The sequence below is a fragment of the Bolinopsis microptera genome, chromosome 5 (assembly GCF_026151205.1).
Source record: "Bolinopsis microptera isolate Bmic1 chromosome 5, MBARI_Bmic_1.0, whole genome shotgun sequence".
NCBI classification, from domain to species: Eukaryota; Metazoa; Ctenophora; class Tentaculata; order Lobata; family Bolinopsidae; genus Bolinopsis; species Bolinopsis microptera.
Window position 1 is genome coordinate 4,886,722 of NC_087076.1, and position 13,621 is coordinate 4,900,342.

At 38.1% G+C, this 13,621-nt stretch overlaps 1 protein-coding gene across 1 annotated transcript in view; it reads left to right on the top strand.

Moving 5' to 3' along the window:
- The first annotated feature begins 290 nt into the window (after positions 1-290).
- LOC134815155 (ELMO domain-containing protein 2-like) overlaps positions 291-13,621 on the top strand; it is a 36,443-nt gene continuing 23,112 nt past the window's right edge. Inside the window, exon 1 of the mRNA XM_063823659.1 lies at positions 291-296. The gene's annotated coding sequence lies outside the window, so the exon portion shown is untranslated. The remainder of the gene's footprint in view (positions 297-13,621) is intronic.

Here is a 13,621-nt window from a genome sequence, read left to right on the forward strand (position 1 = left end):
ATAGCCTATGCAGCCAAGAAAACTCGTGAGAGTGTGGAAGCCCCCAACCCTGACCACAATAGGCATCCCAGTTTCCAGTACTATTCGGGTGGCCTTAATCCACAATGGCAAATCGAATGTGATTATCATCGGCTCACTGTAGGATAACTTAAGACATTCAACCAGAGTAGCATGTACCGTCGAATAGCTGTCTGGGGGTTGGTCAATAATCTATTGTTTGTTAGTTAACCTTGATATTTGTTAATTGAAGTTATTTCCCGAGTAAGATTTGAAATAAGCGTTAAAAATAATTTGGTGTATTTTTTTCGAAATTTCAATAAAATTGAGAAAAATTTCGAAAAATTCCATTTATTTCGAAAAATAAAGCCCCAATTGTTCTGAAACTATCATTCGCCTGCCATAATGTGGCCATTGCGGTCATTTTGCACCCCCTATGAGGATCTCAAGACCTTCGGGAGCCGAATAACCAATATTAGGGGTGGGGCGTATGGGTTCCTGGAGAAAAATGACTATAAAAATTTTTGCCCAAAAGTTTCAGCTGGACGGTTTTTTTTGTGGTTCCTGGGACTATGGACAACACATTCCAGTAGACAAACCTTTGTTACGAATTTGTTCACAGAAAAATCAACTCTTGCCCTAACTAAGAACACCTCATTCTCCCTGAGGATATCGAGCAGCAAATTGAGCAAGAAATCATGAGTTCATCAGGAGCAAAACCCGCGCTATTCACCCCAAATATTGCTTTTGAGAATCTGGCATCAAATCAGGTTCAAATTTATGTGAAACCTGTACTGTCAAGAAATCTAGCAAGAAATGCTGTTAGAACAGGTTTTCAAGCGCTTTCCCAACTTAAAAAGGGAGGCTCATCACATTTGCCTTTCTCCAGCAGCTTTCTTTCCTCTCTTCCCCCGTCGTCTGGAGTGTGTGATTTTTGTCGATGTCCGAGCTCTTATATTTATCATTAGTTTATGGTTAACTTTCTGTGATTGGACTCGGTATTTTCGTCCCAGTCGAGTGGGACGATGCTTGCTCGCCAGTTAAGCTTACTGCAGTAGATAACACTAATTTCTACAAACTGTAGAATATTAAATATAAAATGTGTCCAGTATGGCGCAAGCCGCAAATGCATAATTTGATTATTTTTCGACGCTGTCGTCGGGGTGAGAGTTATCCGAAATAACTGCATGCCCCTACGATTGCGTCACCACTGGTGAGCAAGCATTTGTTTGTTGTTTAGTTGTGTTGAAAGGGAACATTACTTGATTAATTCATCCATTCGGATTTTAATAACGATGAGCTATGATATATATTATACCGTTCATCTAAGATTATTGGATCAATTTTATTATATTATAAGATTTTATAAACGAACTTGGCACACAAAAGATTATAATGCGGAGGTTGGCTGGCTCTTTTATAATAAATACGACACTCCAATTTACAGAATGCTTGTTATAGAATAAAACAAATAAATATTATCAGACTATACATGCAGCATGAGTAACTAGGCCTCCCCCAGCCTCGGATCTTAGGATTGGATTTGCAAAAATTCCTAAGACAAACTGCTTAAGAAAAGCTAAGACTGCAAAAAAAGCTGAGACAAAATTTAAGCGAACCTGAGATGTCAAAATAAGCTAAGACAGCGAAAAATCTTAAGACAAAATTTAAGGAAACCTAAGACAGCAGAAAATCCTGAGACAAAATTTAAGGAAACCCAACACAGCGAAAAATCCTAAGACAAAATTTAAGAAATCCTGAGACAGCGAAAAATCCTGAGACAAAATTTAAGAAATCCCGAGACAGCGAAAAAACCTAAGACAAAATTTAAGAATCCTGAGACGCGCGAAAAAACCTGAGACAAAATTTAAGAAATCCCGAGACAGCGAAAAATCCTGAGACAAAATTTAAGAAAACCTGAGACAGCGAAAAATCCTGAGACAAAATTTAAGAAAACCTGAGACAGCGAAAAATCTTTAGATACAATTTATACAATAACCACAAGAATATGCATGGATATTACATCTTTTAATTTCTTGCAAAGAATATAATAAATACAATATTACTAGGTATAGTAGGAATGTCAATAAGTCAATAGAATTTGTTTGAAATCTCTATGTGCCTGCTAATGAAGTGAGTATCCCAGATCATATCTTTACAGGTAGGACTGTATAATGGGGGCCCGATGTTATAGCGGACATCATCCCCCCCCCCCCCCCTTACCCCTTCTTACCCCCAGTTCCATAGCGGATATTATGCCAAATTATTGGACGGAGATCGTCAACTAATATTTCTTCGGATATTTCTCCGGTTTGCAGTTCCATAACCTTATCCGGAAACCATCTACGGTAATTTTGGTGATTCTCACTGAGCAAAGTGCAAAGAAACTGCCACAAACTGCTACAATCTCCGAGAAATCTATTTATTGACTAGCTTGCTAAAATTCATCGTCAAATTACCGCTGCTCGAGTTACCTAGCCAGGCCCATTTCAGTTTTGAGTATTGGAGTCGGTTATCTAGTCAAAGCCTAGCTTTTTTGTAACTTGCAAGTGCTTTTGCGGATTGTCGTGGATTTCGGCAAATAGTCGTGGATTTCGGCGATATTTTCAGATTATTCTTCAATGTCCTCAAACCTGAGCACTGGGACTACTTAAGTTTTTGCTACTATCTGAATTATTTGCTCAAGCTACTGGCTCGCTAGGTTCAAAGGTTTATTTCCTATTTATCATGAAAAAATAATTGTGCTGGGTAAAAGTTTACACGGTGTTAACGCAGGTTTGAACTCCCGACCTCGCGCAGAGCTGGCCGATCGCCTAGCCGCTAAGCTACTCCGGTGATGTACTCATGAAATTTTTGATGTAAATATATATTTACCCCTTTTTACCCCCAGTTCCATAGCGGATATTATGCCAAATTATTGGACGGAGATCGTCAACTAATATTTCTTCGGATATTTCTCCGGTTTGCAGTTCCATAACCTTATCCGGAGACCATCTACGGTAATTTTGTTGATTCTCACAGAGCAAAGTGCAAAGAAATTGCCACAAACTGCTACAATCTCCGAGAAATTCCCGGAGAGCTTCATCTCCGTATAATACAGTAGACGGAGCCGGAGAATCATCACCGTAGAAATGGACCTCCGTCTAATAATTTGGCATAATATCCGCTATGGAACTGGGGGGTTAATCTATATCTGATTAAAAGCTACAAAAAAATTCCAGAAATGAGATGGCTGGTTAACACCTACCTTTGGAAAGCTCTGATGAACCTGCCCGTGGAGAAATAAACACACTTAACTTCACCTCAATTGAGCAATAACTATAATTATCGCTTATTACTTCATTTATTTTGGATGTACAGTGTGCTTCTCTCACAAAAAAAGCATCAGCTGCTGCACGCTCCACCTACGACCACTCATTCGCAGTGAGAGCTGGAAGACTCTGGAATGTTCTCCCCAAAATTGTCAATACTCAAAGGACTTTGACAAGCTTCAAGACATCTCTTGGAAACTTCCTAGACACCCTTCCAGACAAGCCCCCTACTCCTGGATACAGTGCAGAAAACTCTAACTCGATAATAGACTGGTGCAGTCAAGGAGGTGGTCCGCAGATTGCGTGATGGCCGTGAAGATGCCTACTTCTAAACCTATCAATAGGTTCAATAGGTAGGTGCTTCGTAACTAATTTATCATTACAAAGTTTACTTTCTAATAAGCTAAAACGACAACTAATCTTTCGTTTTACTCCCTACTTTACTGGTTTACTCGTCAATCCAGGTATATGAGAATGTGTGAGAATGGTCTTGAAACTCTGAAAAGAGGGAAGCAGTTTTGGGGACGGGGAGATTGAAGCGGGTGGGCGACAAATGAAGCCCCCCCCCCCCCATTGTAAGCCCCCCGGCTTACAATTGACCCCCCATGCAATTACACTGAGTCAATTGATCTCAGTATAATAACATGGGGGTTAATTGTCGTACTAAGCCCTAGATTGTATCTGCTAATGAGGTGAATATCCCAGATCATAGCTTCACAGCACAGTGGGCCACCATGCTGTAATTGACGAAAAATTGAGTTCTTTTAAAAGGAATTAAGTAAGTTTTGTATTGCAGTAAAAAATCTTGGCTATTAGATGCAAAAAACCATAGTTGAATTAATTAAATGGCTTTCGCGCAGCGCATCGGCGAATTTACGAAATTTTTTGACTGCCAATTTTTTCACTTTTGGCAGTCAAAATTGGCATAACCCATCATTATATTTCTAAAATTGGCTTAAAACACCGTATATTGACTCCTAATCAAGGTGAAAGTACTCTCTTTGCTTCAATTCATGCAAAAAAACCATGTAATCATATCATTTAAGCTGAATTTTTGGCACGCACTCAATTTTAGGCCTCATTTTTGACTAATTTTTGCTTAAATTTGGCCAAAAAAAGTTTATTTGCCTCAGGTTGCCCCACTAATGCATGGTACCATCTGAAAGCTCAGACGATTCTCTAAACAATGGTAGAAGAACTGCTCTGGGGTTTTTTGGGGCTTTTTCAGAAAAAAATTCCAAAGTTGAAAAAAGGCCCAAATTTGATGGAATTTAGACTTACCTTGCAGATTTGAAAAAAATTATTTTTTCTCAAACAAACCCCATTTTGAACATCTTTCTCACATGGCTCTCAATGTCGTGGCCTGGTGCCATGAGGTTATGGGGTACTAAAAAGTGGTCTGTTTTGGAAATATCATCAAAAAATGCTATTTTTCTGGAATTTTACTGGTATTTTCTGACAATTTCAGAAATTTCTGGCATTCGCGCCCAATTTTCTGGTTTCAATTTGACATAACTTTGGCTACGATCAATATTTTTTCATAATTCAAAAACTAAAATGATCAATAGCCCCAGGACTATCAATTTAAAAACATTCTAAACACATTCAACGATTATCTTTAGCAAAAACTCGAATTGGATGCCTCTAGACCTACATTTCAGCCATGAAAAATTTCTATGGAATGAGCCAAAAAAATTTTCTGTGACTTATAAAGGACCAAAATTTGTTTAAAAATCAATATTCAACTGATTTGAAGTAAAAAATAATGTTTGAAATGATCTAAATTGATCACTGATGGTCTATTACAGTATGACCCCCTATTCTGGCCCACTGTGCACAGGTAGGACTGTATAATGGGGGCCCTGATGTTATAGTGGACATCACTTTCCCCTCCCTTATCTGATTAAAGGATACAAAACAGTCAAGAAATGAGATTGGTTAAAACCTACCTTGGGAAAGCTCCGATGGACTAGCCCGTGGAGAAATAAACACACTTAACTTCAGCTCAATTGAGCAATAACTGCCTATTTATTGCTTATAACTTCATTTATTTTGGATGTAGATTGGGCTTCGTTGTGAGATACTATACCTGAGTGATTACTCCGAACTTTCTAAAAAGCTACAAAGTTAACTTTCTGAAAAGCTACAAAGTTAACTTTCCTACTGTACTGGATTACTCGTCAATTCAGGTATAGGAGTATGTATTAGAACGGTCCTGAAACTATGAAAAGAGGGAATTAGCGGTTTTGGGGACGGGAAGATTACAGCATCAAAAACGGGTAGGATGTAGGAGCCTAGGAGGGTAATTATAATAATAAAGGTACTGGGGGATTGAACAACTTACTTACTTTCGGCGATCCTCGATCGAACTCCCATTCACTGTCTGCCTCCACACGTCTTGATCGCACATAACAGTTCGAAGGTCGTCCAACTGGAGCCCAGTGTCACGAGCTACTACGTCCAGGAAGGTGAGTGGTCTCCTTCCACAGTTCCACGGCCGGACTGGGTAAGTCGCCAGGGGAGGATAGAGGAGATAACTTGGTCAGAAGCTCTCATGCAGTGCCCAGCAAATCTGTTACGCCTTGACGCAAGCCGTTCAATAACGGAGGATATATGTGCAGGTCATGTATACTGTATAGGCGTGCAAAACTAGGGCTTAGTACGACAATTGACCCCCGACAATTAACCCCCATGTTATTATACTGAGACCAATTGACTCAGTGTAATTGCATGGGGGGTCAATTGTAAGCCGGGGGGCCACCCGCTTCAATCTCCCCGTCCCCAAAACTGCTTCCCTCTTTTCAGAGTTTCAAGACCATTCTCACACATTCTCACATACCTGGATTGACGAGTAAACCAGTACAGTAGGGAGTAAAACGAAAGATTAGTTGTCGTTTTAGCTTATTAGAAAGTAAACTTTGTAATAATAAATTAGTTACGAAGCACACTGTACATCCAAAATAAATGAAGTAATAAGCGATAAATAGTTATTGCTCAATTGAGGTGAAGTTAAGTGCGTTTATTTCTCCACAGGCAGGTTCATCAGAGCTTTCCAAAGGTAGGTGTTAACCAGCCATCTCATTTCTGGAATTTTTTGTAGCTTTTAATCAGATTAACCCCCCAGTTCCATAGCGGATATTATGCCAAATTATTAGACGGAGGTCCATTTCTACGGTGATGATTCTCCGGCTCCGTCTACTGTATTATACAGTTATACGGAGATGAAGCTCTCCGGGAATTTCTCGGAGATTGTAGCAGTTTGTGGCAGTTTCTTTGCACTTTGCTCTGTGAGAATCAACAAAATTACCGTAGATGGTCTCCGGATAAGGTTATGGAACTGCAAACCGGAGAAATATCCGAAGAAATATTAGTTGACGATCTCCGTCCAATAATTTGGCATAATATCCGCTATGGAACTGGGGGTAAGAAGGGGTAAGGGGGGGGGGGGATGATGTCCGCTATAACATCGGGCCCCCATTATACAGTCCTACCTGTAAAGATATGATCTGGGATACTCACTTCATTAGCAGGCACATAGAGGTTTCAGACAAATTCTATTGACTTATTGACATTCCTACTATACCTAGTAATATTGTATTTATTATATTCTTTGCAAGAAATTAAAAGATGTAATATCCATGTATATTCTTGTGGCTATTGTATAAATTGTATCTAAAAATTTTTCGCTGTCTCAGGTTTTCTTAAATTTTGTCTCAGGATTTTTCGCTGTCTCAGGTTTTCTTAAATTTTGTCTCAGGATTTTTCGCTGTCTCGGGATTTCTTAAATTTTGTCTCAGGTTTTTTCGCGCGTCTCAGGATTCTTAAATTTTGTCTTAGGTTTTTTCGCTGTCTCAGGATTTCTTAAATTTTGTCTCAGGTTTTTTCGCTGTCTCGGGATTTCTTAAATTTTGTCTCAGGTTTTTCGCTGTCTCGGGATTTCTTAAACTTTGTCTCAGGATTTTTCGCTGTCTCAGGATTTCTTAAATTTTGTCTTAGGATTATTCTGCTGTCTTAGGATTATTCTGCTGTCTTAACTTTTGCACCTGGCCTATAGGACACCAGAAACTAGACCAAAAATTCTTCATAAAAGAGCACACCAAACCGATATTCAAGCATAATAATATTCTAGCTGTACAAAATCTATATACATACCACAGTTACCTGGAGCTCTACAAGATAATGAAATTCCGTGCTCCAATATCCTTACATGAGGGTTACACATGTTCATCAAGGAAACCCTGCCTTCTAATCTGTCAGGCAGACCCACCTGACAATCACAACACTAGATCAACCAAAATTTTTAACATTTTAACCCCAAAGTTCAGAATGACTGATTTTACTACTAGTGTAATGTGCTTGCGAGGAAAGCTAAAACGTGCGCTACTAGCTAATCAACATAACCACGCCCTGCTTGATTGGACCGTAAAAGACTTTGACTGCACAAATATTATTTTCCAAACATTATAACTGGCTGGTCACACACATCTAAATTAAATTACCCTAGGCTACTGTTTTCCAAGTCTTGTCCTGTGAGTAAAGTATGTGTGAGAAAGTTTTAATAAAATGAATGTATATTTTTGAATTTTTAAATTTTAATTTGAGAATGAAGTATAAAGAAATTTTTAATTAGCATTGTATAGTTTAAAATATTTATAGCTTATTATAACCATTGATAAATTTAAGCCATAATCTTTCGCCTGCTCTCCAATATCCACCTTGAAGGTGCATTTTTAATCCTTGAACTACACAATATAAAATCAAACATGTTTTAGTGTAGACTTTTTGTCACAACAAGACTGCAACCTAGATAGTAAAAACTTTAAACAGAACCCCTAATGTCTGCTAACAATTTTTCTTATAGTCCTAATTTGAGCCTTGTATCTAAAAACTTAACTGAACTAGCGTTTTGGTGTGTGCAAAAGCTCCCAGGCACACGCATTCCTTGCCCCGTTAGTAACCTGTCCTTCCAAAACCAAACAAGCAGTCAAGGACAAAAAGTCATACACCAAATGGGCATTATATTTTATAAATTGTTTTACATCTTTTATTCTGTAAAATGTGCTAAAATTAAATTTCTTGTTTCATTGAATTTCTTGTTTCATTGTGTCTCAGGAATTTTTGCAAATCTAATCCTAAGATCCGAGGCTGGGGGAGGCCTGTAACTGGTGGATAAGCCCTCGGTAAAAACGGATCCGGAAAAGTCATTGTGGCACTCGGGTCCTTGGTATTGTCGTCGGTATATTGTCCATAACCTACGTTCTGCTTTCATAGTTTAAACAATAGTGAGTTCTAAACATAAATATAACAGCTTTAAACCGACTAAGTATGAATGAATGAAATACCTGACAATCTACACTCTTATAAAAATTAAAAAAAGCATGAGTAACTCGTAGTGATGTATGATTTCTAAAAACTTTAAATTAAATTTGGCGCCCACAGGTCCTCATGATCATGTGATCGCCGCATGAGGTTCTGTAAATGCGCAGGGCACCTTCGAGCTTATATTATTCACCTTACTGAAGCAGTCAACCAACGCGCGGCTTTATTTTTATGATTTTATTTGATTGTTATTAATAAATACCAAAATTTAAATTTGTTTTCCTAAAAAAAAATTGTTTTCCTCTAATTATGTCAAAGACTCAGGCAGTGGAACAATTCCTTGATAACTACTTGAAGTGTGAGATATGCTACATCAACACAAACCACAAGCTGTTTACGAAAGAAAGGAAAACAAATTTTTTTTTAGGAAAACAAATTTAAATTTTGGTATTTATTAATAACAATCAAAACATATCATGTCATAAAAATAAAGCCACGCGTTGGTTGACTGCCTCAGTAAGGTGAATAATTTAAGCTTGAAGGTGCCCTGCGCATTTACAGAACCTTATGCGGCAATCACATATATTCATGAGGACCTGTGAGCGCCAAAATTAATTTAAAGTTTCTAGAAATCATACATCACTACGAGTTACTCATGCTTTTGGATTATATAAGAGTGCGGATTGTCAGGTATTTCATTCATTCATACTTAATCGGTTTAAGGCTGTATATTTAGAACTCACTATTGTTTAAACTACGAAAGCAGAACGTAGATAATGGACAATATACCGACGACAATACCAAGGACCCGAGTGCCGCATTGACTTTTCCGGATCCGTTTTTACCGAAGGCTTATCCACCAGTTACTCATGCTGCATGTATAGTCTGATAATATTTTGTCTTATCTCTAGCAAGCATTCTGTAAATTGAAGTGTCGTATTTATTATAGAAGAGCCAGCCAACCTCCGCATTATAATCTTTTGTATGCCAAGTTCGTTTATAAAATCTAATCATATAATAAGATTGATCCAATAGTCTAAGATGAACAGTATATCATAGCTCATCGTTATTAAAATCCTAATGGATGAATTAATCAAGTAATGTTCCCTTTCAACACAACTAAACAACAAACAAATGCTTGCTCACCAGTGGTGACGAAATCGTAGGGGCATGCAGTTGGTTCAGATAACTCAATTTCAGATAACTAGCATTGTTGGAGTTGTACTTTTATTAGTTGTACTTATATTAGGTATCATTAAAAATCAGCTTATGGACATTGTTCCAAAAACTGTTATGAGTTTCTTGGTGTACGGCTTTAAAGAGGAACTCCACAAAGAGTTGACGGATGTTACATACATGTTACATGGTAAGGTCTCCTCCTAGTCGTTGGAGTGGCCTGCATCACACACATCGCGTTGGCGGCGTAACATATGTCTCCACTGTACTCGGTTGGTAGCCAAAGCTGCTGTTGTGTTGTTGTCGATGTTTTCAACACCTGTAAACTTAGCAGCATCTTCGAGTACGCAGGACTTCCAGTTCTTACGGGGTCTGCCCCTTGACCTCTTTCCATAATTTGGCTTCCAGTTCAACAGAAACCTCGGTAGTCTAGAGTCTGGCATTCTAACTACATGTCCATACCAACGTAGCCTGGCAGCACTGATGAAAGTCTTAACAGACTTGATGCCAGCCCTCCTAAGAACTTCTTTGTTGGTCACATGAAAGAACCATTTAATCCTAAGGATCCTTCTCAAGGAGGTTTGATGGAAAACCTCGAAGCGTTTCAGAATAAAACAAATATTCAGAATAAAACAAATATTATATTCAAATCTCTTTATTCAACAATATTAAATCATTATAGAACCTAATTTGTGGCTTGATCGTTATGTTAGGGCTATTCTGTTAGCTGATGCTGACAGGCACTGCATGGGGCAGAGACTTAGGACCATTACGCTGGAAGCTTACAATGACCCTTTTTGAACCCCATGGCAGTGCTAGTTTTATTATGGTACAAATTGTAAATCGAAGTTATGAAAACGATCAAGTCACTCCTGTTTTACACTATAATAATAATAATAATAATAATTTAAACTTATAGATTATAGTGGCACAACAACTTAAAATGCACAGGTGTGCCACGAAAACAAGTCAGGATACAAGAAAACCTGAAAAGCAATCCACATTTAGGTTCCAAACCATAGAAAATTGTAAAGACATGATACACTAAATTACAAGGTTAAGGGTATGCACTTAACAGTAGAAACGTTGAAAAAGTAGTAAATTAATTAATATCAAAAGCACGTTTAAAAAGAAACGTTTTCAGATACACTTTAAAAGATTCCAGTGACATGCAATTCTTAATTTCAAGAGGCAGCTCATTCCATAATTTAGGGCCAACCTTCTGAAACGATCTTTCTCCATACTGTGAATATACTCTTGGTTCAGTCAAATAGATAAGATGATTATAAGTGGCATATTTAAACATATCACTTAAATAATCTGGTCCCATACCATTAAGACATTTATAAATGTAGACAAGAAGCAATAACTTATATTGAATTCTGTAACTAATAGGCAGCCAATGAAGGTCTTTCAGAGTGTCTCCTAGATGATCATATTTATATAGTCCTACTATAGCTTTAGCAGCTGCATTCTGAACGAGTTGGAGTTGGTGGATGAGGTTGTCACTAATTCCATAATAAAGAGCATTGCAGTAGTCCAATTTGCAGACAATGATGCTGTTAATTATAAGCTTGAGCTGAGCTTTACTAAAGAGATATTTTCTCCTTACTACATTCCTAAGGAGTCTGAAACAATGCTTTTTGAGGGACATGATTTGAGGCTCAAAAGTAAGATGATGGTCAATTTGAACACCAAGGTTCTTTGTTGTGCTGACAAATCTGATACAGGTATCATTTGATAGCTTAACTCCCCCTATACTGACCTGGTTTAGAACTTGAGGTGAGGCAATGATAAGTATTTGTGTTTTTCCAGGATTAAGTTGAAGGCAATATTCAACCATCCAGCGCTGTATGGTCCTAGCGCAATTCACAATTTGGATGCCCAGAACATTTACCTGATCACAAGGTTTGAAAGTTTTATATACCTGGTGGTCATCTGCATATCCTTGCACATTGAATCCAGATTTCTCGATGGTCCTATACAGAGATCTGATGTATATGTTGAATAGCACCGGTCCTAACACAGAACCTTGAGGTACACCAAATTCTAGAATGATCGTATCACTAGTAGAAGAGCCTATTCTGGTTCTTTGAGTGCGGCCTACCAGGAAACTCTTGAACCATTTAAGAGCAGTACCTCCGATATGGATCTCTTCAGAAAGAATTTTGAGTAATTTTCTGTGTTCCACTGTGTCAAAGGCTGCAGATAAATCGAGCATCATGAGAACAGTGGAGGATTTGCTATCACATGCCAGCAGTAGGTCATTTGTTACTTTTAACAAGATGGTCTCAGTAGAATGGAACTTCTTATAGGCAGATTGCTGTGGAACATTGAGATCATTTTTAGCCAGATGTTCATTTAACCTTTTCAGCACAACTCTCTCGATGAGTTTACCCAGAAAAGAGAGGTTAGATATAGGTCGATAGCTCTTGAAGTCATTTGGATCAAGTTTGTGGTCCTTGATGGTAGGAATAATGTCAGCAGTCTTCAAACCGTCGAATGTGCCCTTAGCTAGAGACTGGTTCACCAGTTTGCACAAGACAGGAATGAAACTTGTGATATTGTCTTTGAGGACAGTTGTTGGAAGAAAATCAGATGGTGCACACTTGATTCCACTTTCTTTGATCATTTCAGACAGCTCATCCTCTGTGCATGGTTCAAATTCATATAACCGACCTTCACAGTTGGAATTGTTCTGTTGATTCATAATGTGTTTATCAACATCAAAATCTTCTATGCTGGGGAAATCTTTCCTAATGTTCTTGATCTTTTCATTGAAATAGTGATTAAAATCACTGCAAAGTTTTGAAACATCTTCTGATTCTGGGAGAGGAGTATTCTGATGTCTGTCAAGCTCACGATTGACAATGCTATATATAGCTTTAACATCATGTTGATTTTTGTCAAGTAAACCTTTATAATACTGTTGTTTTTTAAGATTAGCCATGTTTGTTGTTTCATCTCGGATCTCTTCAAAGAGTATCCTGTTCTCCTCACTTTTATGCTTAGTTCTCTCGGCTTTCCTTCTAAGTTTCCTTTGATCTTTGTACTCAGAATCAAACCAGGGAGCATGGGGAACAAAGCTTATAGTCTTTTGGACCAAAGGTGCATGTTCATCGAGGACACTACCAATGCATTGGAAAAATTGTTCACAAGATTCAACAAAGCAGTCTGCCAATTCATAGTCAGAGGAACACATCAGTAAATCAATCGCCAACTGATCACAATCCACGGTTTTAAGCTGTCTAGTATTGATTGTTTTAGGAGCTTTGAGGTTAGTTTGAAACTTCTTGGTAGCAAATATGATGGGGAAGTGATCACTCAGGGTACAGTTTTTCAGGATTTCAATTGTAGACGTTTCAATCAAGTTACTCTGGTCAAAGAGCAGGTCAATAGTTCCTCCACTCATGTGGGTCGGATTTTCAATAAGTTGCTTGAAACCATAAGATGAGGTGGTCTGCAGCAGTTCAGTTGAGTTTACAGTAATTGACTCTGTGTGAATATTGAAATCTCCTCCAATTATTATATAGTCACTTTTCAGACTTGCAGAACCCAATAAGTCATCAAGTTCCTCAAAGAACTTCTTTGAGACAGGGCCAGTTCGATAGATGCATAGGACAAGGATCTTCATGTCAGGAGTGCACTTTATAGATCCAGCGATGAATTCAAAGGTTGTCAGGTTCGGAACTTTCAAATTAACAACAGAGAAATGTAATGCCATGTTGTAAATCAGAGCAGTGCCACCACCTCTGTTGTTTGCTCTGAAATCATGAACAATACTGTAGCCATATGATTTTATAACTGCTGTTGTAGTA